General features: G+C 47.3%; 1 pseudogene; it reads right to left on the reverse strand.

Annotated features, from left to right (window-relative positions):
• Positions 1-11,520: 11,520 nt before the first annotated feature.
• On the reverse strand, positions 11,521-19,662 carry LOC128409535 (oocyte zinc finger protein XlCOF6-like; annotated as a pseudogene).
• Between the last annotated feature and the right edge of the window lie 2,976 nt (positions 19,663-22,638).

The raw sequence follows: 22,638 nt of genomic DNA on the forward strand, positions 1-22,638 counted from the left end.
AGTACAATATATGGAATTGATGAATCAGGAAATAGAATGGAAAATTAAACAAATGAGACAGAAGACATTTGAATCAGCGAATAAATGTGGGAAATTATTGGCTTGGCAATTGAAAAAAAGACAAAAATTAAATACCATCACAAATTTGGAAGTAGAAGGAAAAGACATACATAATCCAAATGAGATTAGAAATTGCTTCCAGAAGTACTTCAAACAACTATATGCACAAGGGCCACAGAATGAAATGGACATTGATTGTTTCTTGAAAACAAATGGATTACAAAAAATCTCACAAGAAAGCAAAATAATGTTGAATTGCAAAATATCTGACCAGGAGATAGAAGGTGCCATTCAAAATATGCAACTAGGCAAGTCTCCAGGACCGGATGGGCTGACTTCCAGATATTATAGATCTTTGAAAGAGTGGTTATTACAACCTTTGAAGGAAGCCTGCAATGAAATTTTGGAAGGAAAAAGGGCACCAGAATCGTGGAAAGAGGCTTATATTACACTAATACCGAAAACGGAAACTGAAAAGACTCAACTTAAGAACTACCGTCCCATATCCTTACTAAATGTGGATTACAAAAATTCAGAAAAAGCTCAATATGGAGGCCAAATGGCCGAAATATTGGGAGATTTTGGAACAAGAAGGAGATAGATGGAAACTGCAGAGTTTTGAGAAACTAAAAAACAAAGTGCAAGACTGGCTTCATTACTTTCAGATAATGGAGGCTTATAATTTGGACAAGAAAATTGGCTTCCAGGTGGAAAAATCTAAATTAGAAACAGAACTGTTAGAACCGAAAACTAAGATTTTGTCAAAAATGTATAACTTGCTGTTGAAATGGAACGCTCAGGATGAGACAGTTAAATCTGCTATGATTAAATGGGCACAAGATGTTGGACATAACATTATGTTTGCTGACTGGGAACAGTTGTGGACCACTGGGATGAAATTTACGGCATGTAATGCCTTAAGAGAAAATATTATGAAAATGATATACAGGTGGTACATGACCCCAGTCAAGCTTGCAAAAATTTACCATTTGCTCAATAATAAATGTTGGAAATGTAATTTGGTGGACGTGCCCTAGGATTAAGGCTTTCTGGGAAATGATTTATAATGATTTGAAAAAGGTATTTAAATATACCTTTGTGAAGAAACCAGAGGCCTTTCTCTTGGGCATGGCCGGCCAATTGGTGTTAAAAAAGGATAGAACTTTCTTTATGTATGCTACAACAGCAGCAAGGATACTCATCGCAAAGTATTGGAAGACACAAGACATACCCACTCTGGAAGAATGGCAGATGAAGTTGATTGACTTTATGGGATTGGCAGAAATGACTGGCAGAATCCGCGACCAGGGAGAAGAGTCGGCAAAAGAAGAATGGAAGAAATTCAAGGACTATTTACAGAAATACTGCAATACTAATGAATGTTGAATGATGTTGGATTGAAATTAAGTGGTTTCTAGCTGTAATGGTATAAAAGAATATGAAAAAATTGTTTTTTTTTATATAAGTAAAAGTTTAAGCCACAATAATTTAAGATGTTGGATAGAAAATAAGGTGTTTTTTAGCTGTAACGCTATGAGATAAGGATTTGCTGGACAAATAATTTAAACTGGAATACAAGAAGGGGAGGTATGAAGAGGTCAGGGAAATATGTTACTGAAAAATAAGTTGTGAACTTTATGTGTTTTTATTATTTTTTCTTTTTACTTTTTTCTCTTTGTTTGTATAAAATGGAAAACTCTAATAAATATATTATAAAAAAAAATGAACTGTATTCATCCCCCCGCCCCCCCCCCCCCGTGGTGATTTTCTTGAGTCAAAATGAGAGTACCACTAAACATTTTTTTAGAAAGGGGGAAAAAAGCAGTTAAGCATAGAATCATAGAGTTGGAAGAGACCACAAGGGCCATCGAGTCCAACCCCCTGCCAAGCAGGAAACACCATCAGAGCACTCCTGACATATGGTTGTCAAGCCTCTGCTTAAAGACCTCCAAAGAAGGAGACTCCACCACACTCCTTGGCAGCAAATTCCACTGTCAAACAGCTCTTACTGTCAGGAAGTTCTTCCTAATGTTTAGGTGGAATCTTCTTTCTTGTAGTTTGGATCCATTGCTCCGTGTCCACTTCTCTGGAGCACCAGAAAACAACCTTTCTCCCTCCTCTATGTGACATCCTTTTATATATTTGAACATGGCTATCATATCACCCCTTAACCTCCTCTTCTCCAGGCTAAACATACCCAGCTCCCTTAGCCGTTCCTCATAAGGCATCGTTTCCAGGCCTTTGACCATTTTGGTTGCCCTCCTCTGGACACGTTCCAGTTTGTCAGTGTCCTTCTTGAACTGTGGTGCCCAGAACTGGACACAGTACTCCAGGTGAGGTTTGACCAGAGCAGAATACAGTGGCACTATTACTTCCCTTGATCTAGATGCTATACTCCTATTGATGCAGCCCAGAATTGCATTGGCTTTTTTAGCTGCCGCGTCACACTGTTGGCTCATGTCAAGTTTGTGGTCAACCAAGACTCCTAGATCCTTTTCACATGTACTGCTCTCAAGCCAGGTGTCACCCATCTTGTATTTGTGCCTCTCATTTTTTTTGCCCAAGTGCAATACTTTACATTTCTCCCTGTTAAAATTCATCTTGTTTGTTTTGGCCCAGTTCTCTAATCTGTCAAGGTCGTTTTGAAGTGTGATCCTGTCCTCTGGGGTGTTAGCCACCCCTCCCAGTTTGGCATCATCTGCAAATTTGATCAGGATGCCCTTGAGTCCATCATCCAAGTCATTGATAATAATAATAATAATAATAATAATAATAATAATAATAATAATAATAATTTATTATTTATACCCTGCCCATCTGGCTGAGTTTCCCCAGCCACTCTGGGCGGCTCCCAATCAGTGTTAAAAACAGTACAGCGTTACATATTAAAAACTTCCCTGAACAGGGCTGCCTTAAGATGTCTTCTGAATGTCAGGTAATTATTTATCTCTTTGACATCTGATGGGAGGGCGTTCCACAGGGCGGGCGCCACTACCGAGAAGGCCCTCTGTCTGGTTCCCTGTAGCCTCACTTCTCGCAATGAGGGAACCGCCAGAAGGCCCTCGGCGCTGGATCTCAGTGTCCGGGCTGAACGATGGGGGTGGAGACGCTCCTTCAGGTATACAGGACCGAGGCCGTTTAGGGCTTTAAAGGTCAGCACCAACACTTTGAATCGTGCTCGGAAACGTACTGGGAGCCAATGCAGATCTCTCAGAACCGGTGTTATGTGGTCCCGGTGGCCACTCCCAGTCACCAGTCTAGCTGCCGCATTCTGGATTAATTGCAGTTTCCGGGTCACCTTCAAAGGTAGCCCCACGCAGAGCGCGTTGCAGTAGTCCAAGCGTGAGATAACTAGAGCATGCACCACTCTGGCGAGACCGTTCGCGGGCAGGTAGGGTCTTAGACTGTGTACCAGGTGGAGCTGGTAGACAGCTGCCCTGGACACAGAGTTAACCTGCGCCTCCATGGACAGCTGTGAGTCCAAAATGACTCCCAGGCTGCGCACCTGGTCCTTCAGGGGCACAGTTACCCCATTCAAGACCAGGGAATCCCCCACACCAACCCGCTCCCTGTCCCCCAAAAACAGTACTTCTGTCTTGTCAGGATTCAACCTCAATCTGTTAGCCGCCATCCATCCTCCAACCGCCTCCAGGCACTCACACAGGACCTTCACCGCCTTCACTGGTTCTGATTTAAAGGAGAGGTAGAGCTGGGTGTCATCTGCATACTGATGAACACCCAGTCCAAACCCCCTGAAGATCTCTCCCAGCGGCTTCATATAGATATTAAAAAGCATGGGGGAGAGGACAGAACCCTGAGGCACCCCACAAGTGAGAGCCCAGGGGTCTGAACACTCATCCCCCACCACCACTTTCTGGACACGGCCCAGGAGGAAGGAGCGGAACCACTGTATGACAGTGCCCCCAGCTCCCAGCCCCTCTAGACGGTCCAGAAGGATGTTATGGTCGATGGTGTCAAAGGCCGCTGAGAGATCCAGCAGAACTAGGAAACAGCTCTCACCTTTGTCCCTAGCCCGCCGGAGATCATCAACCAGCGTGACCAAGGCAGTTTCAGTCCCATGGTGAGGCCTGAATCCTGATTGGAAGGGATCCAAATGGTCCGTTTCCTCCAGGCGTGCTTGGAGTTGTTCAGCAACCACCCGCTCAATCACCTTGCCCAAGAATAGCAGATTTGAGACTGGGCGATAGTTGGCCAAATTGGCCAGGTCTAAAGATGTTTTTTTAAGAAGCGGTTTAATGACCGCCTCTTTTAGCGGGTCTGGGAAGGCTCCCTCACAGAGGGAAGCATTCACCACCCCGCAGAGCCCATCACCCAGCCCTTCCCGGCTTGCTTTTATCAGCCAGGATGGGCAAGGATCAAGGAGACAGGTGGTCGGTTTCACTTGTCCAAGCAGCCTGTCCACATCCTCGGAGGTAACAGATTGGAATTGATCCCATGTAACAGGACCAGACAGAACTCTAGCACTCTCCCGCACTGGCCCTGCTCCCACGGTGGAGTCTACCTCCTTCTGAATCTGAGCGACTTTATCTGCAAAAAACTTTGCAAAAGCATTGCAGGAGATCTTGGGGTCCCTACCAGGCCCCGGTGGTACAGGTGGTTCCGATAGATTGATAAAGATGTTGAATAAGACCGGGCCCAAGACAGAACCCTGTGGCACCCCACTAGTCACTCTTCTCCAGGATGAAGAGGAACCATTGATGAGCACCCTTTGGGTTCAGTCAGTCAGCCAGTTACAAATCCACTGAGTGGTAGCATAGTCAAAATCGCATTTTACCAGCTTCTTTACAAGAATATCATGGGGCACCTTGTCAAATGCCTTGCTGAAATCAAGGTAGGCTACATCCACTGCGTTCCCTTCATCTACCAGGCTTGTAATTCTGTCAAAAAAACGAGATCAGGTTAGTCTGACATGACTTATTTTTCAGAAATCCATGCTGACTATTGGTGATCACAGCATTCCTTTCTAGGTGCTCACAGACTGTTTGCTTAATGATCTGCTCCAGAATCTTCCCTGGTATTGATGTCAGACTGACTGGGCGGTAATTATTTGGGTCCTCTCTTTTCCCCTTTTTGAAAATAGGGACAACATCTGCCCTCCTCCAGTCTGCCAGGACTTCGCCTGTTTTCCAGGAATTCTCAAAGATGACTGCCAGTGGTTCTGAGATCACATCTGCCAGATCTTTTAATACTCTTGGATGCAGTTCATCTGGCCCTGGAGACTTGAATACATCTAGACTAGCCAAGTATTCTTGTACTATCTCCTTAGTTATTCTGGGCTGTGTTTCCTCTGCTGAATCATTTGCTCCAAATTCTTCAGGTCGGGCATTGTTTTCTTTATCGGAGAAGACTGAGGCAAAGAAGGCATTGAGGAGTTCAGCCCTTTCTGTGTCCCCTGTTTGCATTTCACCATCTTCTCCTCTGAGTGACCCCACTGCTTCTTTGTTCTTCCTTTTGCTACGAACATACCCATAAAAGCCTTTTTTGTTGCTTTTAACCTCTCTAGCAAGCCTGAGTTCATTCTGTGCTTTAGCTTTTCTGACTTTGTGTCTACACGTGCTGGCTATTTGTTTGAATTCCTCTTTGGTGGTTTCCCCCCTTTTCCATTTTTTGTACACATCCTTTTTTAATCTTAACTCAGTTAAAAGTTCTTTAGATAGCCACCCTGGCTTCTTTAGGCACCTTCCATGTTTCCGTCTCAATGGTATTGCCTGAAGTTGTGCTTTTACTATCTCCCTCTTAACAAACTCCCAGCCATCATGAACTCCCTTTCCTTTTAGTATTACTGTCCATGGGATCTCACCCAGCACTTCCCTAAGTTTTATGAAGTCGGCTTTCTTAAAGTCGAGAAATTGAGTCTTAGTATGCTTGGCTGCTCCTTTCCGCTGTATAGTAAAGTTATACAGTTATACCATAAAATTGTATATCAATGGAAAGATAATTTAATGAAAAATGTAATGCGATAACTTTTATGAAGGATTATTTATTGCAATGGCAGTCATAAAGAAGAACCGTGAAACACACAGAAAAAAGGAGCTATACAGGTTAAAGGTAAAGGGACCCCTGACCATTAGGTCCAGTCGTGGCCGACTCTGGGGTTGCGGTGCTCATCTCGCTTTACTGGCCGAGGGAGCCGGCGTACAGCTTCCGGGTCATGTGGCCAGCATGACTAAGCCGCTTCTGGCGAACCAGAGCAGGACACGGAAACGGCGTTTACCTTCCCACCGGAACGGTACCTATTTATCTACTTGCACTTTAACGTGCTTTGAAACTGCTAGGTTGGCAGGAGCAGGGACAGAGCAGCGGGAGCTCACCCCGTCACGGGGATTCGAACCGCCAACCTTCTGATTGGCAAGTCCTAGTCTCTGTGGTTTGACCCACAGTGCCACCCGCCAGTCTTAAATTGGTTTTAAGGTTAAATTGCTGTAAATAAATAAGTGGGTTTTGGGTTGCAGTTTGGGCACTCAGTCTCTAAAAGGTTCGCCATCACTGTGCTATTCAATTACGGTAAGCGTAACAACATTTATACCCCGCCCATCTGGCTGGTTCCCCAGCCATTCGGGCCGCTCCCGACAGAGTATTTTTTTAAAAAACCAATGAAGCATCAAACATTAAAAGCTTCTCCATACTGTCCTCTAATTGTCAGATAGTTGTTTATCTCTTTGACATCTGGTGGGAGGGCATTCCACAGGGCGGGCGCCACCACCGAAAAGGCCTGGTTCCCTGTAACTTGGCTTCTCGCAGTGAGGGAACCGCCAGAAGGCCCTCGGTGCTGGACCTCAGTGTCCGGGCAGAACGATGGGGGTGGAGACGCTCCTTCAGGTATACAGGAAAGAGGCCGTTTAGGGCTTTAAAGGTCGGCACCAACACTTTGAATTGTGCTCAGAAACGTTCTGGGAGCCAGTGTATGTCTTTCAGGACCGGTGTTATATGGTCTTGGCAGCTGCTCCCAGTCACCAGTCTAGCTGCCGCATTCTGGATTAATTGCAGTTTCCCGGTTACCTTCAAAGGTAGCCCCACGTAGAGCGCATTGCAGTAGTCCAAGTGGGAGATAACTGGAGCATGCACCACTCTGACAATACAGTCTGCGGGCAGGGAGAGTCTCATCCTGCGCCTCCATGGACAGCTGTGAGTCCAAAATGACCCCCAGGCTGCGCACCTGGTCCTTCAGGGGCACAGTGACCCCATTCCGGATCAGGGAGTCCTCCACACCAGCCTGCCCCCTGTCCCCCAAGAACAGTACTTCTGTCTTGTCACAGTTCAACCTCAACCCATTAGCCACCATCCATTCTCCAACCGCCTTCATTGTGGTGGTTCCCTCATTGCGGATAAGTGAGGTTCATAGACTACCTGCAGTGCAGGAATTTTTTTGACAAGGTGGGGCTTGAACCCACAACCCTGAGAGTCTCATGCTCTACCAACTGAGCTATCCCAGGACTCAAATCAAATTCAGCTGGTAGAATTGCAAATGAAGAAAGGGGAGAATAATAATAATAATAATAATTCCACAGCCACTTTGGGCGGCTTCCAGCGAAATATAAAAACATAGTAAGACATCAAACATTAAAAAATTCCTGATCCTACTTCTTTGAGAGAAGCTGACAAATTTAGGATAGATGCTCTATCAACTCAATGACAGGGAACCAGGCAGAGGGCCTTCTCGGTGGTGGCGCCCTGTGGAACGCCCTCCCGTCAGATGTCAAGGAAATAAACATCCATCTGACTTTTAGAAGACATCTGAAGGCAGCCCTGTTGAGGGAAGTTTTTAATGTGTGACATTTGGATGTATTTTTAATCTTTGTTGGAAGCCGCCCAGAGTGGCTGGGGAAACCCGGCCAGATGGGCGGGGTACAAATAAATTATTGTTGTTGTTGTTGTTGTTGTTGTTGTTGTTATTAAGCAAAATTTTGTTAAGACGTTCTGCAACCCATCTTTGCCTTTGTAAAATTGGAGGGTAAAAAGAGAAGGGTGGCTTTTTTGTGGTGGACATGACTTTTCTGGTCAGCGGGCAGAAGGAGCTTGGGTGAATCCCTAGCTAGACATCTGCCATCCCCTTGTCTTGGTCCAGATTTGGGTCTCTGCCTCCTAGGAGTTTAGATGTGCACAGTCGCCACATGTTGACTGCAGCAGGCAATGGCTCCCTCGCATGTGTGAACAGCCATTGCGGGTCTCTCTCAAACACCACAGAGATTGGGCATTGCTTTGTCGGATGTCCTGCAACCAACCTCCCCCTGGGCCCTCTGGTCTCTCCCACCGCCAATAGAAATAAAATACTTGTTTACCTGACGCTGACACAAAAGCTCACACGCTATATAAATGAATGAAATGTTGAGGTCTCCCCCCTTTTCCTTTCCTCTCTTCCCATTTTCTCCGCCCCCCCCCGCCAACCCCATATTGCCCAGAGCAGTGCGGTCTCACTCTGAATAGGACTGACTTGTTTGAAGGATTCCGTGACTTGGATGCACCCAAGAATTTAATAAAAACAATTTTAAAAACCACAGTCTCTCTCGCCCATTAATGTTCTTCAGCTCAGCTTCGTTGAAAAGCCATAGAATGGGATCCTGCAAAGGGCCAGTCTAGGTGTTAGGGCTGCCACCTTGTTTTGTACCCAAGAGGCAGACAATATGTGGTAGGTAAATGTGACTTTTTGGGTTGTAGTTGAGGAAATTTCCTCTGCGCCAGCACAAAAGCCCCAAAACATACTTCACAAAGCACATAGCAAGCCTGTTGCATACATGCTATCCATCACCTTATAAAGGTAAAGGTAAAGGTACCCCTGCCCGTACGGGCCAGTCTTGACAGACTCTAGGGTTGTGCGCTCATCTCACTCTAGAGGCCGGGAGCCTGCGCCGTCCGCAGACACTTCCGGGTCACGTGGCCAGCGTGACGAAGCTGCTCTGGCGAACCGGCACCAGCGCAGCACACGGAACGCCGTTTACCTTCCCACTATAAAGCAGTACCTATTTATCTACTTGCACTTTTAAGGGTGCTTTCGAACTGCTAGGTGGGAAGGAGCTGGGACCGAACGACGGGAGCTCACCCCGCCGCGGGGATTCGAACCGCCAACCATACGATCGGCAAGTCCTAGGCACTGAGGTTTTACCCACAGCACCACCTGCATCCCTCCATCACCTTATAACAGGCACCAAATACCAGTTTCTGTGGAGCCTGGAACTATTTATATTTATTTAGAAGGTAACGGTAAAGGACCCCTGACAGTTAAGTCCAGTCGCAGAAGACTCTGGGGTTGCGGCGCTCATCTCGCTTTACTGGCTGAGGGAGCCAAAGGACAGCTTCCGGGTCATGTGGCCAGCATGACTAAGCCACTTCTGGTGAACCTGAGCAGCGCACGAAAACGCCCTTTACCTTCCCACCGGAGTGGTACCCATTTATCTACTTGCACTTTGACGTGCTTTAGAACTGCTAGGTTGGCAGGAGCTGGGACTGAGCAATGGGAGCTCACCCTGTCGCGGGGATTCGAACCACCGACCTTCTGATCAGCAAGTCCTAGGCTCTGTGGTTTAACCCACAGCGCCACCCGTGTCCCTTCCCTTATTTATTTAGGAGTCCCTATATTCTAATGAAATTCCACCCATTAGTAACTGTGCATTAGAGCTTAACCTGTGTTAAGTTGGAAAAGGCTTATTTGCGTATGGTCTGAGGTTCAGGGCTGCCAATGCACTACTGGATTCCCTGCTTATGGAATCGTCCGCATGCAGACAGAACTAAAGACATAGACAATAGCTGTTACAAATAAAGCCAAATTGGATTTATTCTGATGAGGTTTTGTAGAGAATGGGGGGGGGGGGGAGCAATGAACTAGCTGAAAAACTAATTTTACGGAAGTCAATCTATTTCAGGTTGCCTCACCCCCCCCCCCCGACATATTTCCCATGTCTCTTGACAGAGGTCATCATACAGGGTGACCAAAATAGTTTCTGTGCCAAAACCGGCCCTGAACCCCGATTGAAATGGATCCAGAAAATCAGTTTCTTCCAATAGCACCTAGAAAAACGACCTTTTTAGTTAATGAAGTCATACTCTCTTCAGTGGCATAGGAAGTGGGGTGCGGGCTTTCCTGGGTGTCATCACGGGGGGGGGGCGTGTTTGACAAAATGGCAAAAATATGTGTGTATAAAATAAAATAAAATAAATTTGGGCCCACAATATTTTGTGGGGGGGAAATTATTTAAAATGAGTTTAATAACTTCGTCTGACAACTGATTAACCTCAGCAAGTCAACATAATACGTATTAAAACTTTTTAGTTCAGTCAACAAACGCAACGAAACACAGCTTAACTTGATGCTGCGCAGTGGAGAGTAGATGGATAAGGAAGGGGGAGGGGGTTTTTCTTTCAGACGAAAGTGAAAGGAATTGGTTTTGATGATTTGATTTCAAAATCTGCAGAGAACAAAGTTAGGGGGGAAGGTTTTAAATGCTTACACTCGAAATGCTAAGTAAATAATAAAACAGAAATACAGGCTTGCAACTGTATCTTATTTTTACTTCTTTTAATAATTTCAATTGGGGGGGGTGACAAAAAAAATTGCACCGAGTGCCACCTGGCCTTAGTACACCCCTGCCTTGGGGTCCCTCCCAACTCCAGGTCTATGATTCTATGACAGAGAGAGGACATGGGAGAATGTATGAGATGTTAAAATACAAGAGTTCCAATTCCTGGAGGAGACTGCTATTGATGGCTAATAGCCAGTTGGAGGTGGCAAAGCTTCTGAATATCAGTTGCTGGAAACCCAGAGAGAGGAGAGGGTTCTGGCGCTCATGTTCAGCTGACTAGGTCTCCCATAATCTCCTGGTCTATTCACATAGCCTCTTGCTCTTGAGCTCAGATCCTGCTTTCTGAGGGCACCTGGCCAGCCAGGGAGAGAACTGGAGGCTGAACAAGGTGGGCCATAAGAACGTGAAGTTCTTATAGGGCCACAGGGTAGGACACAGCCGTTGTGGCTGCGCATCCTCTCCACGCTGCTGCTTGCCCCCTGCCCAGGAGGCAAAGGCCACAGCAGTTGCTTGTTTGCCCCTCCGGTTCCTCCGGCAAAACTCCTTCCCTGCTGAATGGCAACAAAGGGCAATGTGTGGAGAACCTGACAGCTGTTTGCTCCGATTCAGCTGTAAAGAGGGGAGAAGTGGGGGAGCCAAGTGTGGACGAGCCCCAAGTGCCTCACGCCAGCAGGACGTCCTCTGCGGAAAGATGATCTGCAAAAAGGATCCCATTTGTCTTCCACTGGGCCACCAGCAGATCCAAATTGATCTCGGCAGCTGGAAGATATAAGATTGCACAGCAGACTGGGCCTTGTCTGTTGGCCTCTGTGATGTTCCTGCTCAAGGCTTGGCGCCAGGAAGGACGCCTCTCCCAAACCCCACTCGGTGCTGTCATTTACCTTCTGGAGACTTGCAAAGGGGAGAGAAACAGCTGAACAACTCCTTCAACTCGCATTAGTTTATTTTAATGAGGCACAAAAATAAGGGCAAGATAGGGAGGGAAAACACCAGATCAAGATACCAGAAAAGAATGAATCCTTCCTTGAGGAGGTTAAGGCATGATCCAGGCAACACAGCCAACTCATGACTGGGTTGCACGCTGACCTTGCATGTCCTGAAACACACCCCTTCCCTGCAGGTTGTTCCCCCTGGCAGAAGACATGCAGTCATGCACACTGGATTTGGAAGGGTCTCTGCACATTTCCTCCCTCTTCCCCCCATCACTCACTCCAGTCTCAAGAAGAGCAGGTGCTTTGCTCTGGTGAGGCATTTTAGAAGAGGCGGGTGGCTGTAAAGTCTCTCCTCTGTTCCCCCAGAGTGGGGATCCATGGGTCCTGTGGGATAATGGTTTGGGGCATCACACAACCCACAGCAGGCCTTGGAGATCAGAAGAGTAGGGAAGGGCTCCCCCCGCCCCTTCATTCTGGGGATTAGTAGAGTGGGGGGAGGGACTGATCCAGGCAAGCCAGCTGCAAAGTGGGGTGTCCCACCCCCGCCCAAGTTTGCACTGCAAGATCATCTGTGAAGCAGAGATGGACCCAGCCTCTGGTGGTGGGAGCACACACACACACACACACACACACACACAAGCAAAGTTAGAGGGAACCAGGCAGATGACCTTCTTGGCAGTAGCACCCAACGTCAAGGAGATAAAGAATTACACAACTTTTAGGAGACATCAGAAGGTAGCCCTGTATCAGGTTTTTTATGCTTGATGTTTCCCCCCATGTTTTTAAGCTGTGTACAGTGAGGGCACTGGGAAACCTAGCCAGATGGGCAGGTTATATATACTACTACTGCTGCTGCTACTGCTGCTGCTGCTACTACTACTATTACCAGCCCTGCTTCCAAAGCAACACTCTCCCCCTCTCTATGTAACATTACATTAAGTCAGGCACCCTCAAACTTGGTCCTCCAGATGTTTTGGGACTGCAACTCCCATCATCCCTAGCTAACAGGCCCAGTGGTCAGGGATGATGGGAGCTGTACTTGCAAAACAGCTGGAGGGCCGAGGGTGGGGACGCCTGCACTAAGTCTTACATTACGCTTACCATTGGGAGATGCTTCCTTCATCTCAACACACGGAAGACTTAAACTTTGACAGAAATTCTTTCTATATTGCTGACATTTAATGATTTCTCTTGTCTGAGCTTATTGATGTCTTCTAGGTTTTACAATATCAGTGAACTTCTTTGCACAATGCATACATTGAAATGGTCTCTGCTCTTCGAGAGTCTATTGAGATTTTCAAAGTGTTTCACTTGGACGAAAATTCTTTCCACTCTCCATGTGAATCCGTTGATGAATTCTAAGTGTTCGACTTGCACTGAAGCTCTTTCCACACTCCAAGCATTTAAATTTCTCCCGTGTGAATCTGTTGATGAATTTTAAGTTTTGAACTGTCAGTGAAGCTCTTTCCACACTCCATACATTTAAATGGTTTCTCCCCGGTGTGAATTCGTTGATGTTTTTTAAGGTTGCTATTCATACTAAAGCTCTTTCCACACTCCATACATTTAAATGGTTTCTCCCCAGTGTGAATCCGTTGATGCTGTTTAAGTGTTCTACTTGCACTGAAGCTCTTTCCACACTCTATACATTTGAATGGTTTCTCCCCTGTGTGAATCAGCTGATGAATTCTAAGTGTTCGGCTCTCAGTGAAGCTGTTTCCACACTCCATGCATTTAAATGGTTTCTCCCCAGTGTGAATTCGTTGATGTTTTTTAAGGTTGCTATTCATACTAAAGCTCTTTCCACACTCCATACATTTAAATGGTTTCTCCCCAGTGTGAATCCGTTGATGAATTCTAAGTGTTCCACGGTAAATGAAGCTCTTTCCACACTCTATACATTTGAATGGTTTCTCCCCAGTGTGAATCCGTTGATGCTGTTTAAGTGTTCTACTTGCACTGAAGCTCTTTCCACACTCTATACATTTAAATGGTTTCTCCCCAGTGTGAATCCGTTGATGTTTTTTAAGTGTTCCACTTCCACTGAAGCTCTTTCCACAATCTATACATTTATATGGTTTCTCTCCTGTGTGAATTCGATGATGGGTTCTAAGTGATCCACGATCAATGAAGCTCTTACTGCACACCCTGCAATTAAATGGTTTCTCCCCTGTGTGAGTCCGTTGATGAATTCTAAGTGTTTCACTTTTATGGAAGCTCTTTCCACACTCTATACATTTAAATGGTTTCTCCCCAGTGTGAATCCGCTGATGAATTCTAAGGTTTCCACTAGTAGTAAAGCTCTTTCCACACTCTATACATTTAAATGGGTTCTCCCCTGTGTGAATCACCTGATGAATTTTAAGGTTTCCACTTGCACTGAAGCACTTTCCACACTCTATACATTTAAATGGGTTCTCCCCAGTGTGAGTCCACTTATGAATTCTAAGTGTTTCACTGTCAGTGAAACACTTTCCACACTCCATACATTTAAATGGTTTCTCCCCTGTGTGAGTCCGTTGATGAATTCTAAGTGTTCCTCTTGCACTGAAGCTCTTTCCATACTCCATGCATTTAAATGGTTTCTCCCCTGTATGAATCCGTTGATGAATTCTAAGTTTTGAACTTTCAGTGAAGCTCGCTCCACACTCTATACATTTAAATGGTTTCTTCCCTGTGTGAGTCCGTTGATGAACTCTAAGGGCTCCACTCTGACGGAAGCACTTTCCACACTCCATGCATTTATATGGTTTCTCCCCTGTGTGAATCCGTTGATGAATTCTAAGTTTTCCACTGTCAGTGAAGCTCGCTCCACACTCCATACATTCAAATGGTTTCTCCCCTGTATGAATCCGTTGATGAATTCTAAGTTTTGAACTTTCAGTTAAGCTCGCTCCACACTCTAGACATTTAAATGGTTTCTTCCCTGTGTGAGTCCGTTGATGAACTCTAAGGGCTCCACTCTGACGGAAGCACTTTCCACACTCCATGCATTTATATGGCTTCTCCCCTGTGTGAATCTGTTGATGTTTCTTAAGGTTTGATTTCAGACTGAAGCACTTTCCACACTCCATGCATTCAAATGGTTTCTCTCCTGTGTGAATCCGTTGATGTATCTTAAGGTTTGATTTCAGACTGAAGCACTTTCCACACTCCATACATTTAAATGGTTTCTCCCCTGTGTGAGTTCGTTCATGTGAACAAAGGTTTGTACTCTTACTGAAGCTCTTTCCACACTCCACACATGTAAATGGTTTCTCTCCTGTGTGAGTCTGTTGATGGTTTCTAAGTGTTCTGCTGCCAGTGAAGTTTGTTCCAGACTCCATACCCTGAAAAGTCTTCTGCACTGCTTGCTTTGGAGCGCGTGGAAAATAAAGTCTTGTTCGGGTTTCAAGGTAGAGAACAAAGGAATATGAAAGACAAAAAGTTCAATTAGCATATTCTCCTTTTTAAACATCTCATTCATTCTCCCATGTCCTCCCCGTGTCATAGAATAATAGAACTGGAGAGTTGGAAGGGACCCCGGGCGCCATTTAGTCCAACCCCCTGCAATGAAGAAATGTCCATGAACATGCCTTCTACTTGTGTCGTTCATAGTTTCTAATGATATATTTCATCCTCTGCATACTAATCCTCCACACCCAAAGCCCCAAGACAAAGAAGGATGTCCAGCGATACCTGGGCTTCAGCAACTTCTACAGAAGGTTTATCAAGAACTTTGCCCACTTGACAGCGCCCATAACTGATTGCCTCAGTGGGAAGAAATTTATGTGGACTGAGGAGGCACAGAGGGGATTGGATAAACTAAAGAAGGTTTTTGCATTGGAGGGGCAGCTATTGCACATGAACCCAGACAAGCCGTTGCGAATGGAAACTGACGCCTCTGATCGGGCGATCGGAGCGGTCCTGCTGCAGCAAGATGCTGGGGGAGATTGGAGGCCGTGCATATTTTTCTCCAGGAAACAACAAATCGGAGCAAAACTAAAGTATCTATGACAAAGAATTGCTGGCTATTTTTGCAGCCTTTAAGCAGTGGAGGCACTTCCTGATGGGGTGAAGCAGCAGATACAGGTGTGCACAGATCACAAGAACCTGGAGTACTGGTGGACTGCGCATGTGCTTTGCCAAAGAGAAATACGCTGGGTGGAGTTTTTTGCCAGCTTTAACTTTAGGATCCAGTACGTTCCAGGAGAGCAGAATGTGAGGGCAGATGCACTATCTCGCAAGCCCGAGAACTGGGAGGAAGAGGGACCTCCCGTGGCCAGGCTCATGTTCCCAGATGACAAATGGACTTGTGAAGGGGCACTAGTGGCATGTTCCCATGCAATGACAGCGGAGGAGACCAGCAAGTTGTTTGAGGAGCACATTTTTTGACTGCATGGGGTTCCTTCAAGGGTAATTTCTGATCGGGGAGGCAGTTCACCTTGCATTTTTGGCACAAGCTCATGAGTTTATTGCAGGTAGAGGTGAGCTAAACGGCCTCGGCCCAGTATACCTGAAGGAGCGTCTCCACCCCCATCGTTCTGCCCAGACGCTGAGGTCCAGCGCTGAGGGCCTTCTGGCAGTTCCCTCCCTGCAAGAAGCAAAGCTACAGGGAACCAGGCAGAGGGCCATCTCGGTGGTGGCGCCCGCCCTGTGGAACGCCCTCCCACCAGATGTCAAAGAGATAAACAACTACCTGACGTTCAGAAGATATCTTAAGGCAGCCCTATTCAGGGAAGTTTTTAATGTGTGACATCTTAGTGTATTTTTGGTCTTTGTGGAAGCTGCTCAGAGTTGCTGGGGAAACCCAGCCAGATGGTGGGGTACAAATAATAAATGATGATGATGATGATGATGATGAAGCAAAGGCTCACTCAGGCTGAGGTGAGCCACGACACCACTCCCAGGGAAACAGAAAGGGAGAGTGACGTGCTGCTTCCGTCGCATAGTTTTCGCCAGGGAAATAAACGTAAGGAAGAAAGGAGGAGAGGGACGTTTCCCGGGCTTTTGTGCTGGAGAGCAAACCAGAAGAAACCACTCCCGGAAGTGATTGAGGCAGATATAGATTTTGGACTTCTGCACTGTACATAGTTTTCCACTCAATAAAAGCTGTAAAAGGCAGGACGGAGTCCTGGCTGTTTACTTCGTGAGCAACCACACACATTCCTCACAGTAAGTATACAAACCACGTCTGAAAAATTACAGGAGGACCATCCTGAAATCATTTTAACTCTCCCAATGCCATAATAATAATAATAATTTATTATTTATCCCTGCCTATCTGGCTGAGTTTCCCCAGCCACTCTGGGGAATCAAGTGTTAAAAACAATACAGCATTAAATATTAACAACTTCCCTAAACAGGGCTGCCTTTAGATGCCTTTAAAAATAAGATAGCTGCTAAATTCCTTGACATCTGATGGGAGGGCATTCCACAGGGCAAGTGCCACTACCCAGAAGGCCCTCTGTCTGGTTCCCTGTAACCTCACTTCTCGCAATGAGGGAACCGCCAGAAGGCCCTCGGCGCTGGATTTCAGTGTCCAAGTTGAACGATGGAGGTGGAGACGCTCCTTCAGGTATACAGCACTGAGGCCGTTTAGGGCTTGAAAGGTCAGCACCAACACTTTGAATTGTGCCCGGAAACGTACTCAAATATTCCTCTGCAGTAAGGGAGGCAAATGGAAGCCTTCCCATTGTCTTTGTGCTTACAAATACTGCCTTAAGGAGGGATGAACAGGGTGAGCCTGTGACCTGGATTCAGGAACTAAAGTATTTACCATCACAAAAGAATGGCCAGGCTGCCCAGGTAATGCAGTTAGTGACCATTAACAGGTATCCTTGGGGACAGGTTTTCTGCTGTAGACTGCCTCCTGTGATCTATTCCTGCTGTAGACAGTCTCCTTCTGTATGATATTTGGGGGGGGGTGGTCTTGGGTGGGCAATTTGAAAAGACTATATAAGGCCTTGCACACCTCCCTCCTGGTTGTGGTGAGGGGGGGACACTGTTGCAATAAAGATCAGGCTTACTAGCCGCTTTGCTTCTCCATATACTCTGGGTGGCCTGTTATTTTCTCCTACCTAACGTATTTTTCGCACCTGATCATAAGGCGCACCTAGTTTCTAGAGGGGGAATTCAAGAAAAAAAATATTATTTAAAGGGAGCGCTGAGCAGAGCTCCCTGGTGCCCTGCGGAGGCTTTGCGCCACTAAGGCAGAAGCTAAAACAGCTAGAGGGAGCACTGCGCAGTGCTCTAGCTGTTCTGGCTTCTGGGGTAGCCAGCGAAGCCTCCGCAGGGCAGCAGCGAGCCTTCATCCCGGGCTTCCCCCGCCAGCCCCGACAAGCTCTGGGAGTATTCCCCACCTCCCGCAAAAGCCCACAGGAGCTGCGCACCCTTTAAGGAGCGTGCGGCTCCTGCGAGCTTTTTTACGAGGTGGGAGAAGGGACTGACGCAGCCAGTCAGTCCCTTCTCCCTCCTCAGGGAAAAGCCCCCAAGAGCGGCGGCTCTTTAAAGAGTGCGCGGCTTCTGCGGGAGGTGGGGGAATTCTGTAAGATTATTTGGGGAAGTTTTTCTAATGAGAAGATATTGTCACAGATGCTTGTTTTTGCCATTCTCAAAAGTGTGAATTTCTGTATGTGCAGAGATAACATGCCTTTTCTTCACAGGAAAAATGTTATAAAATAAACATACAGAGTTGAGGGAAAACCTTAATCCCATTGTTCCTTTGCAGATGTATATACACAGAATCAACCCCATAATTCTAAGTTCCAAGAGGTTCAATGAACAGATGGTTTGCAGTGGAAGAGATCTGCACAAGTAGCTAAGTGTGAAGCAGTAAAAACGAAAGTGCAACCTTGTGAGCAGAATACTCCACACATCTTGGGGTCTTTGTGTAATAATTGTGCAACTCAGACTTGAGGCAAGTGCTGAAGGCTCTTCAGGGCTGGCAACCTCTTCCCAATCCTACTGGGTTCCAACAACCGCACTAACACTTAACTGTACAGAATAGGGCTTGGCTACCAAATGGTGGTATTCAGGACAATCCAAAGTATGGAGATAAGTCGTAGTGAATACAGATGATCTGGTAGTGTCATTAGGGAAGGGGGGGGAGAAGGGGGTCAAGGGTGCTGGAAGGGGAGGGGTCTCTGTCGAGGCTCCTCCCCCTTCCATTAACCCTTCCATGGACTCCCTCTCTTCCCCAGCCAGGGGCCCCACGACCCCAGGGATTCCTGCCAGGGGGAAGCCGGGAGAATGGGGGGGCGTCAGCCCCACCCCCAGCCCTGCTTGGGGTCCTCATTCCCCTTCCCACCAAGGCGTCCAGGGGGGGCAGGGCAGCTGAGCATCTCTCGGGCCCCCAGGAAAGAGAAAGGGGAGTCTGGCGGTGCTGCTGCTGCCCAGGAGATCTTGCAAGGCCAGCCCTGCAGGTGTTGGGTCCCCCCTTCCCACCTGGGTCGGGGCCTGGATCAGGGCCCCTGTCGACGGGCCCCAGGGAGGGCGCTTTCCTTAGGGGGGGGTCTCTTTGTCCTCCCCTCTTATCCCCCCCTCTCTCCCTCTTTACCTCTTGGTCCTCCGCCTCCCTGGCTCCAGATTAGTCCTCTTTCTTTGTCTGCAATAGAAGGGGCTGGGGGGGGGTTCTCCACTGACGCCCCTCCTCCCCTTTGCTGGAAACTTCCGGCACATTTCGCATCAACACTTCCGGTTCCTTTTGGGATGCACTTGCCCCTAGAGCTACGGCCGCAGAGCAGCCCCTCCCTGTGTTGGGATGGGAAGCGGACGGGAGGCGCTGCCTCTGGGGGCTCCATGGGGGTCTGGCCCCCCTCCTTCCTCCTCCCCACAGCAGGTGTCGAGATGGCTGCGGGAGGGGCATTGTATCTGGGGGTGATCTGGGTTTGCCGGGAGAAAAGGACGTGGTTTTCAATCTGCAAACAGGGAGGTTGGGAGGGAAGAGGCTGAATGAGAAGTAGGGAAGGGCTGCCCCTCCCCCTGTGGGTCAGGAGAGTGGGGGAGGGGCTGAGCCAGGGAAGCCAAGGGGGGTCCCTCCCCTCTGTGAAGCCCAGAGATGGACCCAGCCCCTGGGGGTGGGAAGAGACATGGGGCTGCCTGAGAGAGAAGGGGCGCTTCCTTTCCTCTCCCCCCCCTCCCCACAGGCTCTGCTGCGCCCAGAGACCCCCTTGGCCCGGCTGCCCCCTCGCCAGGCAGGGAGAGGGTGGGGTCCCCTTCCGCCATGAGAGGAATGCAATGGGGTTGTGAGGGGGAGAGAGAGAGACCCCTTTCTGCTCCCCTCCCAAGAGGGTCGCCGTCGTGTCTCTGTGTGTCTCTGAGGGACAAGAGAGGAGGAGCCCCTCCCCCCGCTGCTTCTTCCCCTCAACGACTTTTCCCGCCTTTTCCCAACTTCCCGCCCTTCGAAATCTGAGCCTCGCCTCAGTTTCAGGCGCCGAGGAGGCAGATTCCCCGGGCTCCCTGCTTTATTAGTGGATTTATTCTCATTCGCCCTGATTTCTGCTCATATATCTTGCTTTTGGAGCTTCTCTCTGCTTCTTTAGAAAGAAGGCTGTATAAAAAGCCCCTCACCACTGCCTGCATCCCATACAGTATGTAAAAGTCTGATTTCTTCCCATTTGCTGTGTATAATTCTTCCCCCAGGACTGTTCTTCCTTCCTGCCAATGTCACTTCCAAACTAATAATTCTTCCCTCACGGTCCTTAAATAGCTGCTTGGGGTCTAGTTTGGGGCCTGCATAAAGAACCTCCTCTCTTTTTTCCTTTTAGCTGTAGGTATAAATTCACGGCCAAAAGCCTTATTAATACACAATTTTCCATCCGATGCCTGCTTACTCGGAAGTAAGTCCTACTCTGCTCCCATGTGCGGAGCCAGCAGTTCAGGCAGTTCTGCCAGCAGGAGGCCAAAGGACCTAGAGTGGTTTCCAAATGCTGCCCTTTTTGATACGTTTCCATTTATTCTTTTGCGTGGGGACTGGCCAGATTGAAAACCCCCCACCCCATTCAAAAGAAAGACTAGCAAAAGATTTCAAAGTCAGCATTTCCAAAAGATGGCACTTTGTCCTGAATTTAAGACAAGTCAGTCGAAAAATCATGGGCTTTTTTGGCGTTTATTTGGGGCCTTGTTTAAAAAAAAGCTCTACAGTTTTGGGGGTGTCCTGGTTTTTACTTTTTGAAATATGGCAACCCTAATTATTCTGGGCTCTGCTTGAACTGAAACTCCCTTTTAGAGCACAGCTGGTAGAGCATGAGACTCTGAATCTATGAGTTGGGAGTTTGAGCCCCACTTTGGGCAAAATATTCCTGCATTGCAGGGGGCTGGACTAGATGACCCTCGTGGCCCCTTCCAACTCTGCAATTCTAGGATTCTACCATTTGTAGAGGAAAGATCGCCCTCTTGTGGGCAGTGGAGGAATGATGTAATGTTGGTTGGTGGGAACTGTTCTTGAGTGTTGCCTTGTCACACACATGCAACACCACAACAGTCCTGTGAAAGGAAGGGGGTGCATTTCTGCAGGCTGATGTCCATCCATCCAGCTGCCCAGGCCCCAGCACCTCCCCCTAAGAGTGAAGGGTCCCAGTCTGGAAATCCTCCCTTCCTGCTGGAGATGAGGCAGTGAGGGATTCCAGACAGACAGAGGCGTCCTTGCTCTGGAATTCCCTTGCCAGCAGGGAGACTTCAAAAGCCCCCCTCCCCAATGCCTCTCCCTTCCCTCATTTAGTATGGAGACTTCTCATCTTGTGGTTTGGTCATTTCAAATCCAGTTTCTCTCTCTTTTAATACTGTTGTTGGTTTCCTTGTTTAAATTATTCTGTTCACTAGTGATATTTCACATAGCCTTTGTGAATGCAAAGCAATTCTGGCTCTTATGATCCCTGCCGGGTATTAAGTGTTGTTCTAACCTCCCTATTGCAGGAGGAAAGAGGAATGTGGGGCTTGCTTATAATATCTTAGGGTGGCAGGATTAAGATTTGGGACTGGGACTTTCAGATTCAGAGCCACTCTTCGCATGAGATTTCTTCCAACTATTGGAGGAAAGTATGTCTGAGGTTTATGACAGAAATATAATTATTACGGGTGAATTTAATGGAGTAGGATCACTGGACTATGACAGAACACTGCGGGAAAGTGTCTCAAAAGAAGGCAAAATACCAAATACTTTTTTGATATGGTTACAACTGTTACGGAAAGGGGGGGCATGTCTTCTTCACCTTCTTCTTCGCTACAATATATCCATTTATTCCCAATTGTCAATGTCAAAAGGGACTAAAATCTATAAAATCCATAGAAAATCAACGTGCCAATTTGCTCAATTTCTCTAGGACTCTATGACACCTCCCCTGTCCTCCATAATCCCTCAGGTGCTCTGCCAAGCCTTTCCTCCGGGCAATGCCAGGTGGCAGACTATGCATACATGGACCATTGTCTTCCCATCACCGGCACTCAGGAAGCGCTTATCTGCGCATATCTCCAGCTCTGCATATTCCCCCCTCCCTCCTCCATATGTTAATCCGGTGTAACCCAACCTCTCCTTAATGTATTCATGATGTAACTGGGATGTATTTTGCACTGTATTCTGGGACATGGGGGGAGTTTCAAAAGTTCATGTCACCCCTTTCTCGCTGTTCAATCTTGCCTTGAACCTGTTGCGCAATAAACTTGGATCTTCTGCAGTTTGCTCCTGTCCGGCTGAGCTCATTTTCTTCCGCAGGGACCCACAGACTTAGTCCGATGAGCTGGGTGGCAGAGTAGCCCCGCACCCAGATTTTAGCCGTAACACAACAATGGATCTACTAGATCAGGGGTCAGCAAACTTTTTCAGCAGGGGGCCAGTCCACTGTCCCTCAGACCTTGTTGGGGGCCGGACTATATTTTGGGGGGAATTGAGCAATTTTGTTGTTGTTTTTTCCAAAAAAATTTTTAGTTTTTACAATATCAACGACAAACAAAAACACAAAACAAACAAAACATAACAAACATAAATCATAACCTTATTGAAAAATAACAGTTATTTACTTTGTAAAACCCACAAGCGGCAGCTGCAGCCGTTGCAACAAACCGCCTGAACGCCATGGAGGAAAGGAGGAGGGAGGGGGTGACGAAGAAAGCGCGCGACGAAGCGGCGCGGAGAA

This window comes from Podarcis raffonei, chromosome 2 (genome assembly GCF_027172205.1).
Source record: "Podarcis raffonei isolate rPodRaf1 chromosome 2, rPodRaf1.pri, whole genome shotgun sequence".
Classification (NCBI taxonomy): domain Eukaryota; kingdom Metazoa; phylum Chordata; class Lepidosauria; order Squamata; family Lacertidae; genus Podarcis; species Podarcis raffonei.